Here is a 16,071-nt window from a genome sequence, read left to right as displayed (position 1 = left end):
ATACTGCTCCTCTTCGAAATAGTGCCATAAGATATTTTACGTCCATCTGAGAGAGCAGACAGGGCCTCGGATGATCCTCTCATCCGAAAGACGGCAAGGCCTACAGTGCAGCACTCGATTAGCACTGCACTGAAGTACCAGCCTAGATGTTTGTGCTCAAGTCTCATGGAGTTGGAGTTGACCGCACAACCTTCTGACTCCGATGCGCGAGTGCTCCCCACTGAGCCACAGATGCCACTAAGGAAGGAGGAAGGGGAATCGGACATGGAGGAGTCGGGATATATATCACTATGTTTTAATCTTCATGTTAAAAGCAAATGATAATTAGGAAAATAATTTAAATTTCAGAGTTTTTCCGTCTCATAATGAATCCGCTGTGCGATATTTTTTTAAAGAATAAAATGAAAAGGTGAATTTACAATACCACGAATAAAAGTCAACTGGCAAATGATTCAAAGAGTTTGCTTGCTTACCGCACACATTTTCAGTCAGTGAAACCTGAAGCCTGATACTCATGGGGGTGAACGCCATGATGATCGAGGCCCAGACTGTTACTTATTAACTTGAGACTATCGCCCGGATTTTATAATCTTTGCTATGTTTCTAATAAATGACCTTCAGTGGAAAATAACCTGTTAGCAATCATGTGACGGGAATTAAAGAACTCCACTGCAATCCAGATCAGGAGTGAAAAGCCTAATACCAAGATTAATAGTGCCAGTTTCAGCATGAATTAAATGCATGCAGCGTTAGAATCGGTTCAAACAAACAGCTAATGTTCGAAAGGAAGGTAATACCAATCTTTAACGTGTTAACTCAGAGAGCTCACTGTGCCCTTCCCTCTGGTGTTTGATTCCAATAAACTAACAGCAATATTTGTCCCTTGCTATCTTTGCCCTTTTATACTCTGATAATAAACAGGTTTTATGTTGAGCAATGTCATCGAATTTATGACATTGAACTGGTTCCTAATACAGAATCCAATTTTTCTGTGGGATCTTCAGAATCGCAGTTGGAAGAGATGAATTTAGTCATTGTTACCACACCAAGAATCTTTGACTTTGGTTAAAAGATTAAATTCATCACAAGGATTCAAACAGAATGAGAACGTATGTGATTCTGATCGAGTCCAGCACCAGAGAACAGGGCGGGGAGGGATTGCACTGATCAGGCTGAAGGTCGTGTTTATGATTGTGATATATAACTGATCTTTACCCAGGGTGTTTGCAATAACCTGCAGAAAGCACAACGCTAACTTACCCGGACTCTCTGGAACCAGAATCAGGAGCCGCAGCACAAGGTAAGGAAGCAGAATATACTGAGCACAATTATAGTGTTTTAATGTAACTGAACTGATCCATCACCATTTATTTGTGCAGGTGGTCAATGATATTGAAAAGATGAAGTATCAATAACGGATCAGGTAAGAAATTATGTTTTTTTTTAGGAATTGACTACTTGCCATAGAGTCATCTAATATAATAAAACTAACAAATGTAATCTCACACACTAACATTCTGCTGTTGTAACTAGCATTGAAATGCATTTCCATTTGATGAAATGCTTATGAACAAACAACAACAGCAACAACTTGTATTTATATAGCGCCTTTAAAGTAGTAAAACGCGCTGCACAGGAGTATTATAAGACAACAAATTTGACACCGATCCACGTAAGGATAAATTAGTGCAGGTGACCAAAAACTTATTCAAAGAGGTAGGTTTTGAGGTGCGTCTTTAAAGGTGGAAAGAAAGGTAGAGAGGTGGAGAGGTTTAGGGATGGAATTCCAGATCTTAGAGCCTCGGCAACAGAAGGCACGACCACAAATGTTTGAGCCATTATAATCAGGGATGCTCAAGAGGGCAGAATTTGAGGAGCGCAGATAATTCGGGGGTGTTGTGGTGCAGCAGGATGTTACAGAGATAGGAAGGGGCGAGGCCATGGAGGGATATGAAAACAAGGATGAGAATTTTGAAATCGAGGCGCTGCTTAACCTGGAGCCAATGTAGGTCAGCGAGCACATGTGTGATGGGTGAAGGGGACTTGCTGCAAGAGTTAGAGATCGAGACTTTGCACCATGCTACATATCCTCTCAGCCGCTCCCCTCGTGTTTTAAGACCTTTTACAATAAGGTGACAAACCAACTCTTGTAATAGAGGTACCCGTTCACTTACACTAGTGGTGACCAAGCTCCTCTCCTACTAGTGGTACCCCTACACTTACACTAGTGGTGACCAAGTTCCTCTTTTACTAGTGGTATGCCTTCACTTACACTGGAGGTGACAAAGCTCCTCTTGTATTAGTGGTGCCCCTACACTTACACTAGTGGTGACCAAGCTCCTCTTTTACTAGTGTTACCCCGTCACTTACACTAGCGGTGACAAAGCTCCTCTTGTATTAGTGGAACCCCTCCACTTACATTAGAGGTGACAAGGCTCATCTTACTCCAGTGGTAACCCATCACTTAAACTAGAGGTGACCGGTCTACTCTTGTACTAATGGTACCATTTCACTTAAACTAGATGTGACCAAACTCCTCTTCTACTAGTTGTACGCCCTCATTTACACTCGTGCTGACCAAGCACCTCTTGTACTTGTGGTCCCCCTACAATTAAACTAGAGGTGACCAAGCTACACTTGTAGGAGTGGTATCTGACAGTATCACAAGAGGTGACCATTCTCCTCCAGTGTAGTGGGACCGTTCACTTACACTAGATGTGACCATCTCCTCTGATATTAATGCACAGGATCACTTACACTACATGTGAAATTGCTCTGCTACACTTACACTAGTCGTGACCAAGCTCCTCTTGTATGTGTGGTCCCCTACACTTAAACTAAATGTGACCAAGCTCCTCTTGTTATAGGGTACCCCTTCACTTACACTGGAGTTGAACAAGCTCCTCCGATACCACTGGTACCCGGCACTATCACAAGAGGTGTTCATTCTCCTCTGGTATTGTGGGTCCGTACACTTGCACTAGAGGTGACCAACCTCCTCTTGTACTAGAGGTACCCATACACTTACACTTATGGTGACCAAGCTTTACTTGTACTAGTGATAACGGTACAGTTACACTAGAGGTGACCAAGCTCCTCTTGTACTAGCGGTGTGCCTACACTTACACTAAAGATGACCAAGCTCCTCTTGTACGAGCCATCCCCGTACACTTACACTGAAGGTGAATAAGCTCCTCCGGTACCTCTGTTACCCAACACTATCACAGGAGATGTCCGTTCACCTCCGGTATAGTGGGACCATACACTTTAACTAGAGTTGATCATAGAAACATATAAACATAGAAGACAGGAGCAGGAGTAGGCCATTCGGCCCCTCGAGCCTGTTCCGCCATTTAATGAGATCATGGATAACCTCGCCTTTAGCCACATTATACTGCATCCACCATGCATCTGCCCAATTACCCAACCTGTCCAAATCATACTGGAGTTTCTCTGCAAACTCCTCAAAGCACACATGCCCACCCAGCTTTGTGTCGTCTGCAAATTTGGAGATATTACATATAGTTCCCTCGTCTAGATCATTAATATGTATTGTGAATAGCTGGGGTCCTAGCACCGATCCCTGCGGTACCCCACTAGTCACTGCCTGCCACTTGGAAAAAGACCTGTTTATTCCAACTCTTTGCTTCCTGTGTGCCAACCAGTTCTCTATCCAAGTCAGTACCTTATCCCCAATCCCATGTGCTTTAACTTTGCATGCCAATCTCTTATGCGGGACGCTTTTGAAAGCCTTCTGAAAGTCCAAATACACCACATCCACTGGTTCTCCCTTATCTATTCTACCAGTTACATCCTCAAAAAATTCCAGTAGAATAGTCAAGCATGATTTACCTTTTGTAAATCCATGTTGACTTTGCCCGATCCTGTCACTGTTTTCCAAGTGCTCTGCTATTACATCTTATATAATGGACTCTAGCATTTTCCCCACTACCGATGTCAGGCTTACCGGTCTGTAATTCCCCGCTTTTCTCTACCATCGTTTTTAAATAGTGGGATCACATTAGCTACCCTCCAATCCATGGGAACTATTTAGGAGTCTATAGAATTTTGGAGGTTGACCAGCAATGCATCTAGTATTTCTAGGGCCACTTCCTTAAGTACCATAGGATGTAAATTATCAGGCCCTGGAGATTTATCGGCCTTCATTCCTGTCAACTTCACTAACACCATTTCTCTACAAATACTGATTTTATTCAATTCCTCCCTCTCATTAGACCCTATGTTCCCCGAAATCTCTGGAATGTCATTTGTGTCCTACTTTGTGAAGACAGAAACAAAGTATGTATTTAATTGGTCAGTCATTTCTTTGTTCCCCATTATAAATTCCCCTCATTCTGACTGGAAGGGACCTATGCTTGACTTCACCAATCTTTTTCTCATCACATATCTATAGAAGCTTTTACAGTCTGTTTTTATGTTTCCTGCAAGCTCACTCTCATATTCTATTTTCCCCCTCTTAATTAATCCCTTTGTCCTCCTTTGCTGAATCATAAACTTCTCCCAATCCTCAGTTTTGCAGCTTTTTCTGGCCAACTTATATTCCCTCTCCTTGGATCTTATGCAATCCCTAATTTGCCTCATTAGCCATGGTTGACTCACCTTTTTTGTTTTATTTTTATGGCAAAAAAGGGATGACCAAATTCTGTAGTTCATCCATGCGGTCTCTGAATATTTGCCATTGCCTATCCACCATCAACCCTTTGAATGACATTCCCCAATCAATCCTACGCAACTCGTGCCTCAGGCCATCGTAGTTTCCTTTATTTAAATTTAGGACCCTAGTCTCTGAGTGAACTATTTCATTCTCCATCTTAATGAAGAATTCGATCATATTATGATTGCTCCGACCCAAGGGGCCTTGTACAACAAATTTCTAATTATCCCTTTCTCATTACATAATACCCAGTCTAAGATGGCCTGATCTCCAGTTGGTTCCTCGAGATATTGGTCCAGGAAACCATCCTGTATACACTCTAGGAATTCCTCCTCCACAGTATTGTTACTAATTTGGTTAGCCCAATGTATATGCAGATTAAAGTAATCCTTGATAACTGATGTGCTCTTATTGCACGCGCCTCTAATTTCCCATTTAATGCCATGCCCAACCTCAACATTACTGTTTTTGGGTCTGTATAAAACTCCCACTAATATTTCCTGCCCCTTGGTATTTCTCAGCTCGACCCATACTGATTCCACATCATCAGAGCTAATATGCTTCCATATGATTGTGTTAATCGCCTCTTTAACCAGCAATGCTACCCCACCTCCCTTTCCGTTTTGCCTGTTATTCCTGAATATTGAATACCACTGGATGTTGAATTCACAGCCTTGGTCACCCTGGAGTCACATCTCCGCAATTGCAATTACCCCTCTTGTACTAATGGTACCCCTACACTTAAACTAGGGGTGATCAGGTTCCTCTTGTACTAATGGTACCCCTTACACCGACACTAGAGGTGACCAAGCTCCTCTTGTACTAATGGTATCCCTACACTTACACTTGAGGTGACTAAGCTCCTCTTGTATGTGTCAACTCCCTACACTTACACTAATGGTAACCAAGCTCCTCTTGTTCTAGTTGTACCACTTCACTTACAATAGATGTGACCAAGCTGGCCTTGTACAAGCGGTCCCGGTACACTTACACTAGAGTTGGCCAAGCTCCTGTTGTACTATTGGTACCCCTTCACTTACACTAGTGGTGACCAAGCTCCTCTTGTACGAGTGGTAGCACTACAATTACTCTAGTGGTGACCAAACTCCTCTTGTACAAATGGTCCCCCTACACTTACACTAGAGGTGGCTAACCTCCACTTGTACAAGTGGCACCTGTACACTTACACTAGTGGTGACCAAGCTCCTCTTGTACATGTGGTCCCCCTACACTTACACTAAAGGTGACCAAGCTCCTCTTGTACTAGTGGTCCCCCTACATTTGCACTAGAGGTGTCATAGAGTCATAGGTCTAGATTTTCAGTATAGACAGTTTTGGGGCGCTAACCTTAGCGCCCGCCCGAAGTTAGCGCCCGCCCCAAAGTAGCGCCCCGTTGCCGGAAATTCAGTGGCTTCGCCCTAAGAGGTTGGTGGAGCGCTAAAAGAGGCATTCCACTACTATCTTTAGGCGCTAAGCCGGCGGTGAAGAGCGCAGCGCCCGAGCTCGGGCGCAGCGCACGGCAGGCAATCTGGTGCCAGTGAGCTCTTAAAGGGGAAGGGTGCATGTGTTTTTGTAGTAGTAGTAGTAGTACTAGTAGTAGTAGTCGTAGGACGAGGACGAGGAGGAGGAGGAGGAGGAGGAGGAGGAGGAGGAGGAGGAGGAGGAAAACATAAATACACCGTTCACAACAACACACTGGATCCTTCTACACAACACATGCAGACTGCCGTTTATAGTGCAGGAGGAGTGCCCTTTAATTTGCGCTCCCCAGGGTGTGTTGCGTTCCATTTTACAAACGCTCTGGACGCCAGCCGCAGAATGGGACGGTCCGACTGAAGTTTGGATTCGGGGCGGCCAAAGGGCGTTGCACGAGGATGTGACGTCATTTTCTGCGCGCGCATCCGGGCGGCCGCTAAACTTTGCGCCGGCGCTAACGGGCAACTTAATTTGGGGCGGGGCGCAAACTGCGCTGCGTGTAGCGCCCGAAAATCACTTCTCTTAAGGCGCTAACTGCTGGCGCAAGCAACTGAAAATCTAGCTCATAGAGTCATAGGCCTAGAAATTCAGCTGTTTGCGCCAGCCGTTAGCGCCAGATTTCCAGCGCTATCCACTTAGCGCCCGGGCACCGCCGGATCTGCGCCTACGCCGAAATTCAGCTGGGCTTTAGCGCCGGCGCAAAGTGTTAGCGCCCGCTCAGCTGCGCGCGCATCTTATGACGTCATTCCGTCGTGCAACGCCGTTTGTGCGCCCCAAACCGGATATTCAGTGGCGCCCGGCCGATGTGGCCGTGGCGCTGCTAAGAACTGTGAAATGGAACTCAACAGAGGCCCTGTGGGATTCGGGGGGCACTAATTAAAGGGCACATCCACTCACCCATAAAAGCCAGCCATTTCGCTGCAATGACTTGACTGGTTTGCATTTCTGCACAGAGAGCAAGGCACAGAGATTACTGATTTCGGACACCATAGGAGAGGTATTTTTGGCTTCTAGCCAGTGCTTTGACATTTGCATCCTTGTGAGTTTGCTGTTTGGAACTTTGTAATGGGGGCTGCATGGGGGGCCAACCCTCAGTTCCTACATTTTGTGCGAAGGGCTCGCAGACGCTTTGAGACAGGGCCAGGCATGCCTAGACGCAGAGGGGCCATTAGGCGTCGCCAACGTAGGCCTTACCCAGTCAGGCAATACCGGGAGCAGGTCTCATATCTCACCATGACTGCGACGCATTGTGTTAAGAGGCTGCGCTTCAGAAGGGAGGTGGTTGAAGAGATCTGCCAGCTGCTCCATGCAGATTTGCAGCCAGAGCTCATGTCCAGGGCGTCTCTCTCGGTGGAAGTGAAGGGGACGGTGGCTCTCAGCTTTTATGCAAGCGGCTCCTTCCAAGCCGCTGCTGGGGACATCGCAAACATCTCCCAGTTCGCCGCGCATCGCTGCATCCGACAGGTCACCGAAGCACTTTTCGCGAGGAGGCACCAATTCATCTCCTTCCCCATGACCCAACACAAGCAGGAGCAGCGTGCATTCGGATTTGCCAGGATCGCGGCCTTCCCCATGGTGCAGGGCGCCATTGACTGCACGCATGTGGCTATGCGGGCACCTATCCACAATGCCGAGCAATACCGCAACCGGAAGGGCTACCATTCCCTAAATGTGCAGCTGGTGTGTGACCACAGGCAGCGCATCCTAGCTGTCAATGCCCGCTTCCCAGGAAGCAGCCACGATGCCTTTATCCTGTGACAGACTACTGTGGCTGACATGTTCCAGGCACAGCCTCCACCAAGGGGTGGCTTATCGGGGACAAGGGCTACCCTTTGTGCAGATGGCTCATGACCCCGCTCCGCGCGCCCAGGACCCCAGCGGAGCTGGCATACAACGAAAGCCATCAAGCCACAAGGAACCTAATAGAGCAAACGATAGGTGTCCTCAAGCAACGGTTCCGTTGCCTGGATCGTTCGGGCGGGTCTCTTCAGTATTCGCCGGATAGAGTCTCCCAGTTCATCGTGGTGTGCTGCATGCTCCACAACCTGGCTATCCGCAGGACTCAGGCACTGCCACCTGACATTGCACCACCACCTCAGGAGGACGAGCAGGAGGACCCTGAGGAGGAGGAGCACCAGGCCAGGAGGGAGCGACAAGGTCCAAGGGCCGTCCGCCGGGGGCTTATTGCTCGACACTTCTAGGCCCCCTGTCAGGGAATGGCCTGGCCCACTGAACGCAGCCGCTTTGCAAGCCCTCAGCCGGTTAACCCAACAACCACTTGAAACATGACACCTGCACATGGTGAATAAATAAACATATTTATTTCAAAAACTCAGGGCCCTTCCCACATGGAAGAGCAAAACAGAGAAGACCCCCAAAAAACAGTAACAAACTTCTGTCACTCCCAAAACCTGGGGAGGACTAACATAACATCACCATCCAAATGGCCTTCGTCACTGGCCTAACAAAAACAAGCCCCCCCAACAACACAAAGACCCCCATAAAACCAAAACACATAATGCCCCCCAGAACAGAAGCCCCCGCATCACCCAAACCCTCGCTCAACACACTCTATTCGGTGTGGCGAGAGGGCGAGTCTGTCGACAGGCGTCTTTTGCCCCGGCCCGTCCTGCTGCTGCGCCTCAAGCCAGGCCGTGAGGCTGTGGCGAGGCTGGGGGAAGGATCCTCAGGGCGACAAGGCGTCTCACCAGATGGCCTTGGGGGTCGGCCTACACGAGGGCGGGCCCGGGAGGGGCCGGCTGGTGGCTGCTGCAGCTGTGGGTGGCCCTCTTCACTGGCTCCAGCAGCTCCTTGCACCCTGGCTGGGGGAGTGGCAGGCTCGCCTGCACCAATGGGGACAAGGTGGGTGCTCCCAGGCGCGCGCTGGTTGCCAGACACACGTGCACTAGGCCGGCCTGGCCGGGGAGCAAGCGCGCCAAACTGTTGCTCGCCAGACCGGTGTGCGGCAGCAGGGCGGCGGCTGGCCTGGCGACGACTCCGCGCCAGTGCGAGGGTGGCGGAAGTCAGTGCCCCAACTGCGCCGGCATGTCCCCGCATCTGCAGTGCCATTGTCTGCACAGCACCTCTCAGCTGGCGACTGGCGTGCTGCGCTGCCTCGAGTTGTTCGAACCCCCTCTCATGTGCTGCCACAAGGAGCTCCACCCCCCTGGCGTGCGCTGCTGCGAAAAGCTCTAGGCCCCTGGCCTGGGATTGGCCGAAAGCCACCACACTTTGAGCGAGGCTTTCGATGGCGTGAGGCATCTGTGCCACCACCTCCATGATTTCCACGTGCCGGCGCTCCGACGCCGCCGACATCTCGTCCAGGAGGCGCACCTCCTGGGCGACGTCCGAGTCCGGACTGGAGGGCGCCTCCACCCTCTGGCCAGAAGGCTGGCATGCCACTGGAGCGTTGCCGCGTGCGGCCACGCCACTGGCACCAGGTTCTGCCCTCCCCTCCACCGCCTCCCCCCTCTGGGCAGAAGGCTGGTGTGCCGCCGGAGCCTTGCCGCGGGCGTCCATGCCACTGAGACCAGGTTCGGGGCTCCCCTCCCCTGCCTCCCCCTGGCTCTCCGGCATGCCAGACGTCTCCCCTTCATTTCCATCTCCTGGAGCGGAGGAGGGTTCCCCCGAGGTGGCGCCTTCCTGCTGCTCCTCGACGTCCTCCTCCTCCGAGGGCCTGGCTGTGTGGGCTTCAGGGAGCACCTCCTCCTCACCAGCTGAAAGCAGGAAGGCACAAGTGTAGCTTTAGAGTGAGGACAGGCCAACAGCGAGGGAGGCCGCACTGGTGCATTATGCGCATTTTTCGGCCAGTGGGGAAGGATGTAGATCTGATGCGCGAGGGCAAGGATAGAGGTGCACCCGGTCCTGTCCTTACCAGTGGGCTCCAGTATAGGGTCAGCGTCGCCGAGCGCCACAGGCCCAATCACCGGGTGACGCAGCAGTCGGGCCACCCTCTCTTCCAGAGGCGTTAGCTCCTGGTAATCGCAAGGGCCTCCACCAGTGGCACGCTGGCTCCTGGCGTTCCTCGCCAGTTTGGCCTGCAAGAGAAAGGAGGGCGTCTAAGTACAGTGTGGTGCCCCGTTGCTGTGTGTGAGGCCTGCCATGGTGGAATAGCTTGCACAGTGTGGTGCCCTGTAGCTGTGTGTGAGGACTGCCATGGTGGAATAGCTTGCACAGTGTGGTGCCCTGTAGCTGTGTGTGAGGACTGCCATGGTGGAATAGCTTGCACAGTGTGGTGCCCTGTAGCTGTGTGTGAGGACTGCCATGGTGGAATAGCTTGCACAGTGTGGTGCCCTGTAGCTGTGTGTGAGGACTGCCATGGTGGAATAGCTTGCACAGTGTGGTGCCCTGTAGCTGTGTGTGAGGACTGCCATGGTGGAATAGCTTGCACAGTGTGGTAAGTGCAGAAAGAGCTATTGATTAACATGCAAGTGCCATTGCAGCGGCAGCAGGGCTGGGCATTAGACCTTGGATGTCCCTTTGGCCCTAATGGGAGGTGCACATGCAAGGATGAGGGGGACAATGGAAAGGGTACTCACCTTGACCAGCCGACATAGGTCGTTGTATTTCTTGCGGCACTGGTCCGCACTCCTGGGAACATCGGAGTTGGAGGAGACCCTCCGGGCAATTTTGGTCCACGCCTCCCTGAACTGGCTCCTGGGAGCCTTCCTGCCACTAGCCGGGCACACGACCCGTCTTCTTTTGCGCACCCCATGAAGGAGCACACCCAGCGCATGCTCAGAGAACCGCTGGGCTCTTTCACGGGCCCTCTCCATGACCTCCAGGCGTTGATATGGCACACAACCAGTCCTGAGGCCTAGTTGCATGGCTACAGCATGCAGGGCGTGGCTGCAGTCAAAGTTGACCCTTCCCCCTTTAAGAGCTGGCCGGCGTCAGGGTGTCTGCTGACACTCACCACATGATCGCACCTGCGCTGCGCCCGGAATCGGCGTTATTAGGCCGCATCGCCGGATTAGCGCCTGAACACAGGGTTCCAACGCCTTTTGCAGCGCTCGGCCAAAAAGTTGGCCAAATCTACTGAATTTCGGCGAGCTCGCCTGCACTTTCCGGCGGCCGCTAAATTTGACGAGCGCCCGACTTTAGCGCCGCAATAGCGTCCGAACTGAATTTCTAGGCCATAGAGTTTTGCAGCACAGAAAGAGGCCCTTCGGCCCATCGAGGTGACCAATCTCCTCTTGTACAAGTGGCACCTATACATTTACTCTAGTGTTGACCAAGCTCGTCTTGTTCTAATTGTACCCCTTAACTCACACTAGATGTGACCAAGCTCGTTTTGTACGAGTGGTTCCCGTACACTTACACTAGAGTTGACAAGCTCCTCTTGTACTATTGGTCCCCCTACACTTACACTAGTGGTGACCAAGCTCCTCTTGTACTAATGGTACCCATTCACTTACACTAGAGGTGACCAAGCTTCTCTCATACCAGTGATATCCGACACTATCACAAGAGGTGCCCGTTATCCTCCAGTATAGTGGGACCGTCCACTTACACTAGAGGTGACCATCTCCTCCCGTATTAATGCACAGATTCCCTTAAACTACAGGTGATAGTGTTTCAGCTGCACTAGTGGTAACCCTAAATGTACATTAGATTTGATGAAGCTGTTCCAATACAAGTAGTCCCCTACACTTACACTACAGGTGACCGTGCTCCTCCGGTATTAGTGGTACCCCAATATTTAAATAGAGTTTCTCTGGTAAGGGCCCACAACAGAGTGAGCACAATTATATCATCTTAATGCCGCAGAACTGATCCAGTGTTATTCATTTGTGCAGGAGGTCATTGATAATTAAAAAATGAGGTACCAATAATGGATCTGGTAAATAATTAATTTGTTAGTACCGAAACGTGCATATTGGAGGCATGTATTTTACTAACCCCAAGCAGGTGGCTGATCCCCTCAGCTGAGGAGATTAGAGGGTGATTTGTCAGACTTGATAATTGGTTGATGGAATAAAACGCTTTGGGAATGGACAGAGTAGTTGGAATCAGATTCTCCCAGTGACTGGGGGTGGGGTTCTAGAACAAGGCAGCAGAGGCATAAGATTAACTGTAAGATATTTAGGATAGAGAGTTGGATTCTGTTTAAACAGAGGGATGTGAGGCTGTACAATGCACTATTATAGTTAATGATTGAAGCAGAAAGCACGTCAACATTTAAGAATACATTACATGTGTGGTTGAAGGAATAAAAAGATTTGGGAACGGGGCGGTTTCATGGGATGAAGACTACCAGTTGTGTGGAGAATAAAGACCAACACGCACTGTTTGGACTGAACGGCCTGTTTCTCTTCAGTAATGTCTATTTAGTTCTATGTAACATACTTCACACCCCGTGTAAAAAAAATCTGCAAACTGACTAGCAGTACTGTAGAACGAATGTGCAATTTGTCACAAAACGTGTAAAAATGTTTGATTGACTGAAAGGACAGCACGATGCACACGTGAATGGCGGTGGCTGAATTGTGGTCCTTGAAATATGTGAAATGGTGTTTCAGACTTACATGGATAAAATTAATTTTGGCGCTCTGTGTGAAATATAAATGCATGAGTGATTTTTTTGAAGGTGGCAGTTCCTATTATAAATATTTGTCATGGAGACACGGTGAAAAGTGCGTGCAGGAATAAGATGTGTGTGTTGGTGTATGAGTTTGTGTGTGTACAGGTGTATGTGTATTTGTATGTGTGGGTGTTTGTATACGTCTGTTTGTTTTGTCTTCTGTGTAATGTGTCTGCTTGTGTTTTGTGTGTGTATATGTGTGCTGAATGTGTTGTGTGCATATGTTGTGTGTAGATTTGTGTTTTGTGTCTCTTTTGAATGTGTATGTGAGTTTTGTGTGTGTGTTTTGTGTGTCTATGTCTGTGTTGTATGTATGTGTTTATGTTTGCGTGTGTGTGTTTTGTGTGTGTATGTCTGTGTTGTATGGGGATGTGTTTATGTGTTGTGAGTGAGCGTGTGTGTATATGTATATGCGTGTTTTGTGTGTAATATGTGTGGATATGGCGTGTGTGTTTTGTATGTGTTTGGTGTTGGTGTTGCGTGTGTCTTTGTTGTGTTTGTGTTTGGGTGCATGTATGTGTGTTTTTGTGTTTGTGTGTTTGTGCCTGTTCATATTTAACAGAGACAATCTTCATCAAGATAATTCTACTGACACTTAACAGGGCAAGCAGAGAAGGTTTTATCGCTTAATGATTTTAAAAATATTTGTCACAATCTTCAGCCATACTGAGACAGTTCTTTTCATAGAGCAGGATATACAACTATTGAAGTTGGCGGATGCGTCTGTGTTGATTCCGATCCAGCATGAATATCACTCATTGAGCGTGACACTGAAATTAGGACAGAGAAACATCAGTGAAAGGTAATACATTATTCGATAATAACAGGCAAAGTTGCACCAGATCCTGGTGAAATCTATTCGCATCTACTTCATATTTGTGTGGTGCTTGCGACAGTCATAGAAACATAAGAAATAGGAGCAGGAGTAGGTCATTCGGCACTCGAGCCTGCTCCGCCATTCAATAAAATCATGGCTGATGTTGAATCTCAACTCCGTCTTCCCGCACTATCCCCATATCTGTTGATTCTCGAAATTCTAACGATCTCTTGTCTTGAATAGACTAAACAACTGAGCATCAACAGCCCTCTGTGGTAGATAATTCCAATGATTCACAACCCTCTGAGTGAAGAAATTTCTCCTCATCTCAGTCCTAAATGTCCGACCCCTTATTGTGAGTGTTGCAAGAATGTTAGTGGAATAGCTAGGAATTTTCATTTCTTGCCTCTGTATCCCATCGGGGGCAATCGTATGCTTCCTGTCATTATATCAACAAAGTTGCAAACATGGCTCCAAATGGAGAGCAACGTCTCATCCAGAAACAATTATCTCTCTCATTCTTTCTTTGTACTGACGCAGCCCATTTTTGGCATTCAGAACCTGGGTGGATCAGTTTCATCGGTTTATCACTGATAATCTCATAAAAGCTAGTAATATGCATTATTGTATGCAACAGGTACAGGTTTGCACCTTGCTATCGACGTGATGCACATAGAACAGGATATAAGGCAAAAAATGTGGATTGCTTTTGCAGAAGTGTGGAATAATGGGAATATTGCTGATCACCCTGTCCTTTGAAATCACCACCCATATGGCGATGGTGAAAATCTCCAAATGTTGTCCTGATCTAGATTTTGAGAGGAGCAGGAGGCAGTTGCAAGAAACGCATCTAGGATGTTGTTGCATCTCTTTCGTTGGTCGAGCCACTGCTTATGTTCCTAACCTGAGCCTATAATCATTTTATAATATGCAAATAAAACTATTATTGTCTCTATTACACATTTTGTTGCTAATAACAAGTGATTATGTGCCACCCACGTTGAGAATTTATTTCAGTGAAACCAAGATTAGATCATTATTATCAATGTACACTTTGATCAGTAGTTGGAACATGCAGAATAAGCTCATATCAATCCACCACTCCCTCAATCTGCGCAATAAACAATGAACTTCCTTCTCCCTACATTTTTAACATAGTACAATAACCAATTTAACCAGCATTTCTTTCTGAATCTGTGTGGCAGAAATAAAAGGACACCGAGCCACTTAAGAGTGACAAAAATAAACTTTCGGTAGGGTAAGGACAAATTTGGGCAGAGCACATTGCATTCGATCAGTTGGTTGGTCCAAAACATAGAAACATAGAAACATAGAGATAGGAACAGGAGTAGGCCATTCGGCCCTTCGAGCCTGCTCCGCCATTCAATGAGATCATGGCTGATCTTCGTCTGAGATCATAGCTGATCTTACCAGTTCAGTACCCCGTCCCCACCTTTTCTCCGTAACCCTTAATCCCCTTAGCCTTCAGAAATATATCCAATTCTCTCTTGAAAATATTTATTGAATTAGCCTTCGCAGCCCTCTGTGGCAGGGAATTCCACAGGCTCACCACTCTTTGAGTGAAGAAATTCTTCCTCATCTCTGTTTTAAATGATTTGCCCGCTATTTTTAGACTGTGGCCCCTGGTTCTGTGCTCCCCGGCCATTGGAAACATTCTCTCTGAATTCAGCCTGTCCAGGCCTGCCATAATTTTATATGTTTCGATGAGATCCCCTCTCAATCTTCTAAACTCCAGTGAGTACAAGCCCAAACTATTTAATCTCTCTTCGTAGGTCATTCCCGCCATTCCAGGTATCAGCCTGGTGAATCGCCGTTGCACTCTTTCCATGGCAAGAACATCCTTCCGCAGATGGGGCGACCAAAACTGTACACAATACTCCAGATGCGGTCTCACCAGCACCTTGTACAGCTGTAGTAAGGTATCCCTATTCCTATACTCGAACCCCCTTGATATGAAGGCCAACATACCATTTGCCTTCTTAATCGCCTGTTGCACCTGCATGCTCTCCTTCAGTGACTGGTGCACAAGCACACCCAGGTCCCTCTGCACTTCCCCATCTCCCAATCTATTGCCATTTAGATAATAATCTACCCTCCTGTTTTTACCCCCAAAGTGGATAACCTCGCATTTATCCACATTATAGTGCATCTGCCACGTATCCGCCCATTCCCCCAACCTGTCCAAATCGCACTGTAGCCTCCTGACATCCTCATCAGAGCCCACCCCTCCTCCTAGTTTAGTGTCGTCAGCGAATTTGGAAATGTTGCATCCAATTCCCTGATCCAGATCATTTATATATATTGTGAACAGCTGGGGTCCCAGGACAGATCCTTGCGGCACCCCGCTGGTCACTGCCTGCCACTCCGAAAACGAGCCGTTTATTCCAACTCTCTGTTTTCTATCCGCCAGCCAGTTCTCTATCCACGTTAATACTTTGCCCCCAATCCCATGAGCCTTAATTTTGCATGATAATCTTTTGTGTGGAACCTTATCGAAGG

The 16,071-nt window shown here is 48.1% G+C and overlaps 1 long non-coding RNA gene across 7 annotated transcripts in view; it reads left to right on the top strand.

Moving 5' to 3' along the window:
- Positions 1-1,036: 1,036 nt before the first annotated feature.
- The window catches only part of LOC147092439 (uncharacterized), a 29,578-nt gene continuing 14,543 nt past the window's right edge, over positions 1,037-16,071 (top strand). For 3 of the 7 annotated variants that reach the window (XR_015075043.1, XR_015075045.1, XR_015075041.1), the window contains exons 1-3: positions 1,042-1,300; positions 1,380-1,423; positions 13,427-13,536. This is a non-coding gene — a long non-coding RNA (uncharacterized LOC147092439). Of the gene's footprint in view, positions 1,301-1,379; positions 1,424-13,421; positions 13,537-15,344; positions 15,492-16,071 lie in introns of all 7 variants that reach the window. The other 4 variants (XR_015075044.1, XR_015075042.1, XR_015075047.1 and 1 more) reach the window with 3 other exon arrangements.

This window comes from Somniosus microcephalus, unplaced genomic scaffold, assembly GCF_052327205.1.
Source record: "Somniosus microcephalus isolate GS21.2 unplaced genomic scaffold, FLI_Smic_1.0 unresolved_chr2, whole genome shotgun sequence".
Lineage (NCBI taxonomy): Eukaryota > Metazoa > Chordata > Chondrichthyes > Squaliformes > Somniosidae > Somniosus > Somniosus microcephalus.
The sequence above is the reverse complement of the archived record's forward strand: the minus strand, read 5'-3'. Positions and strand labels throughout refer to the sequence as shown.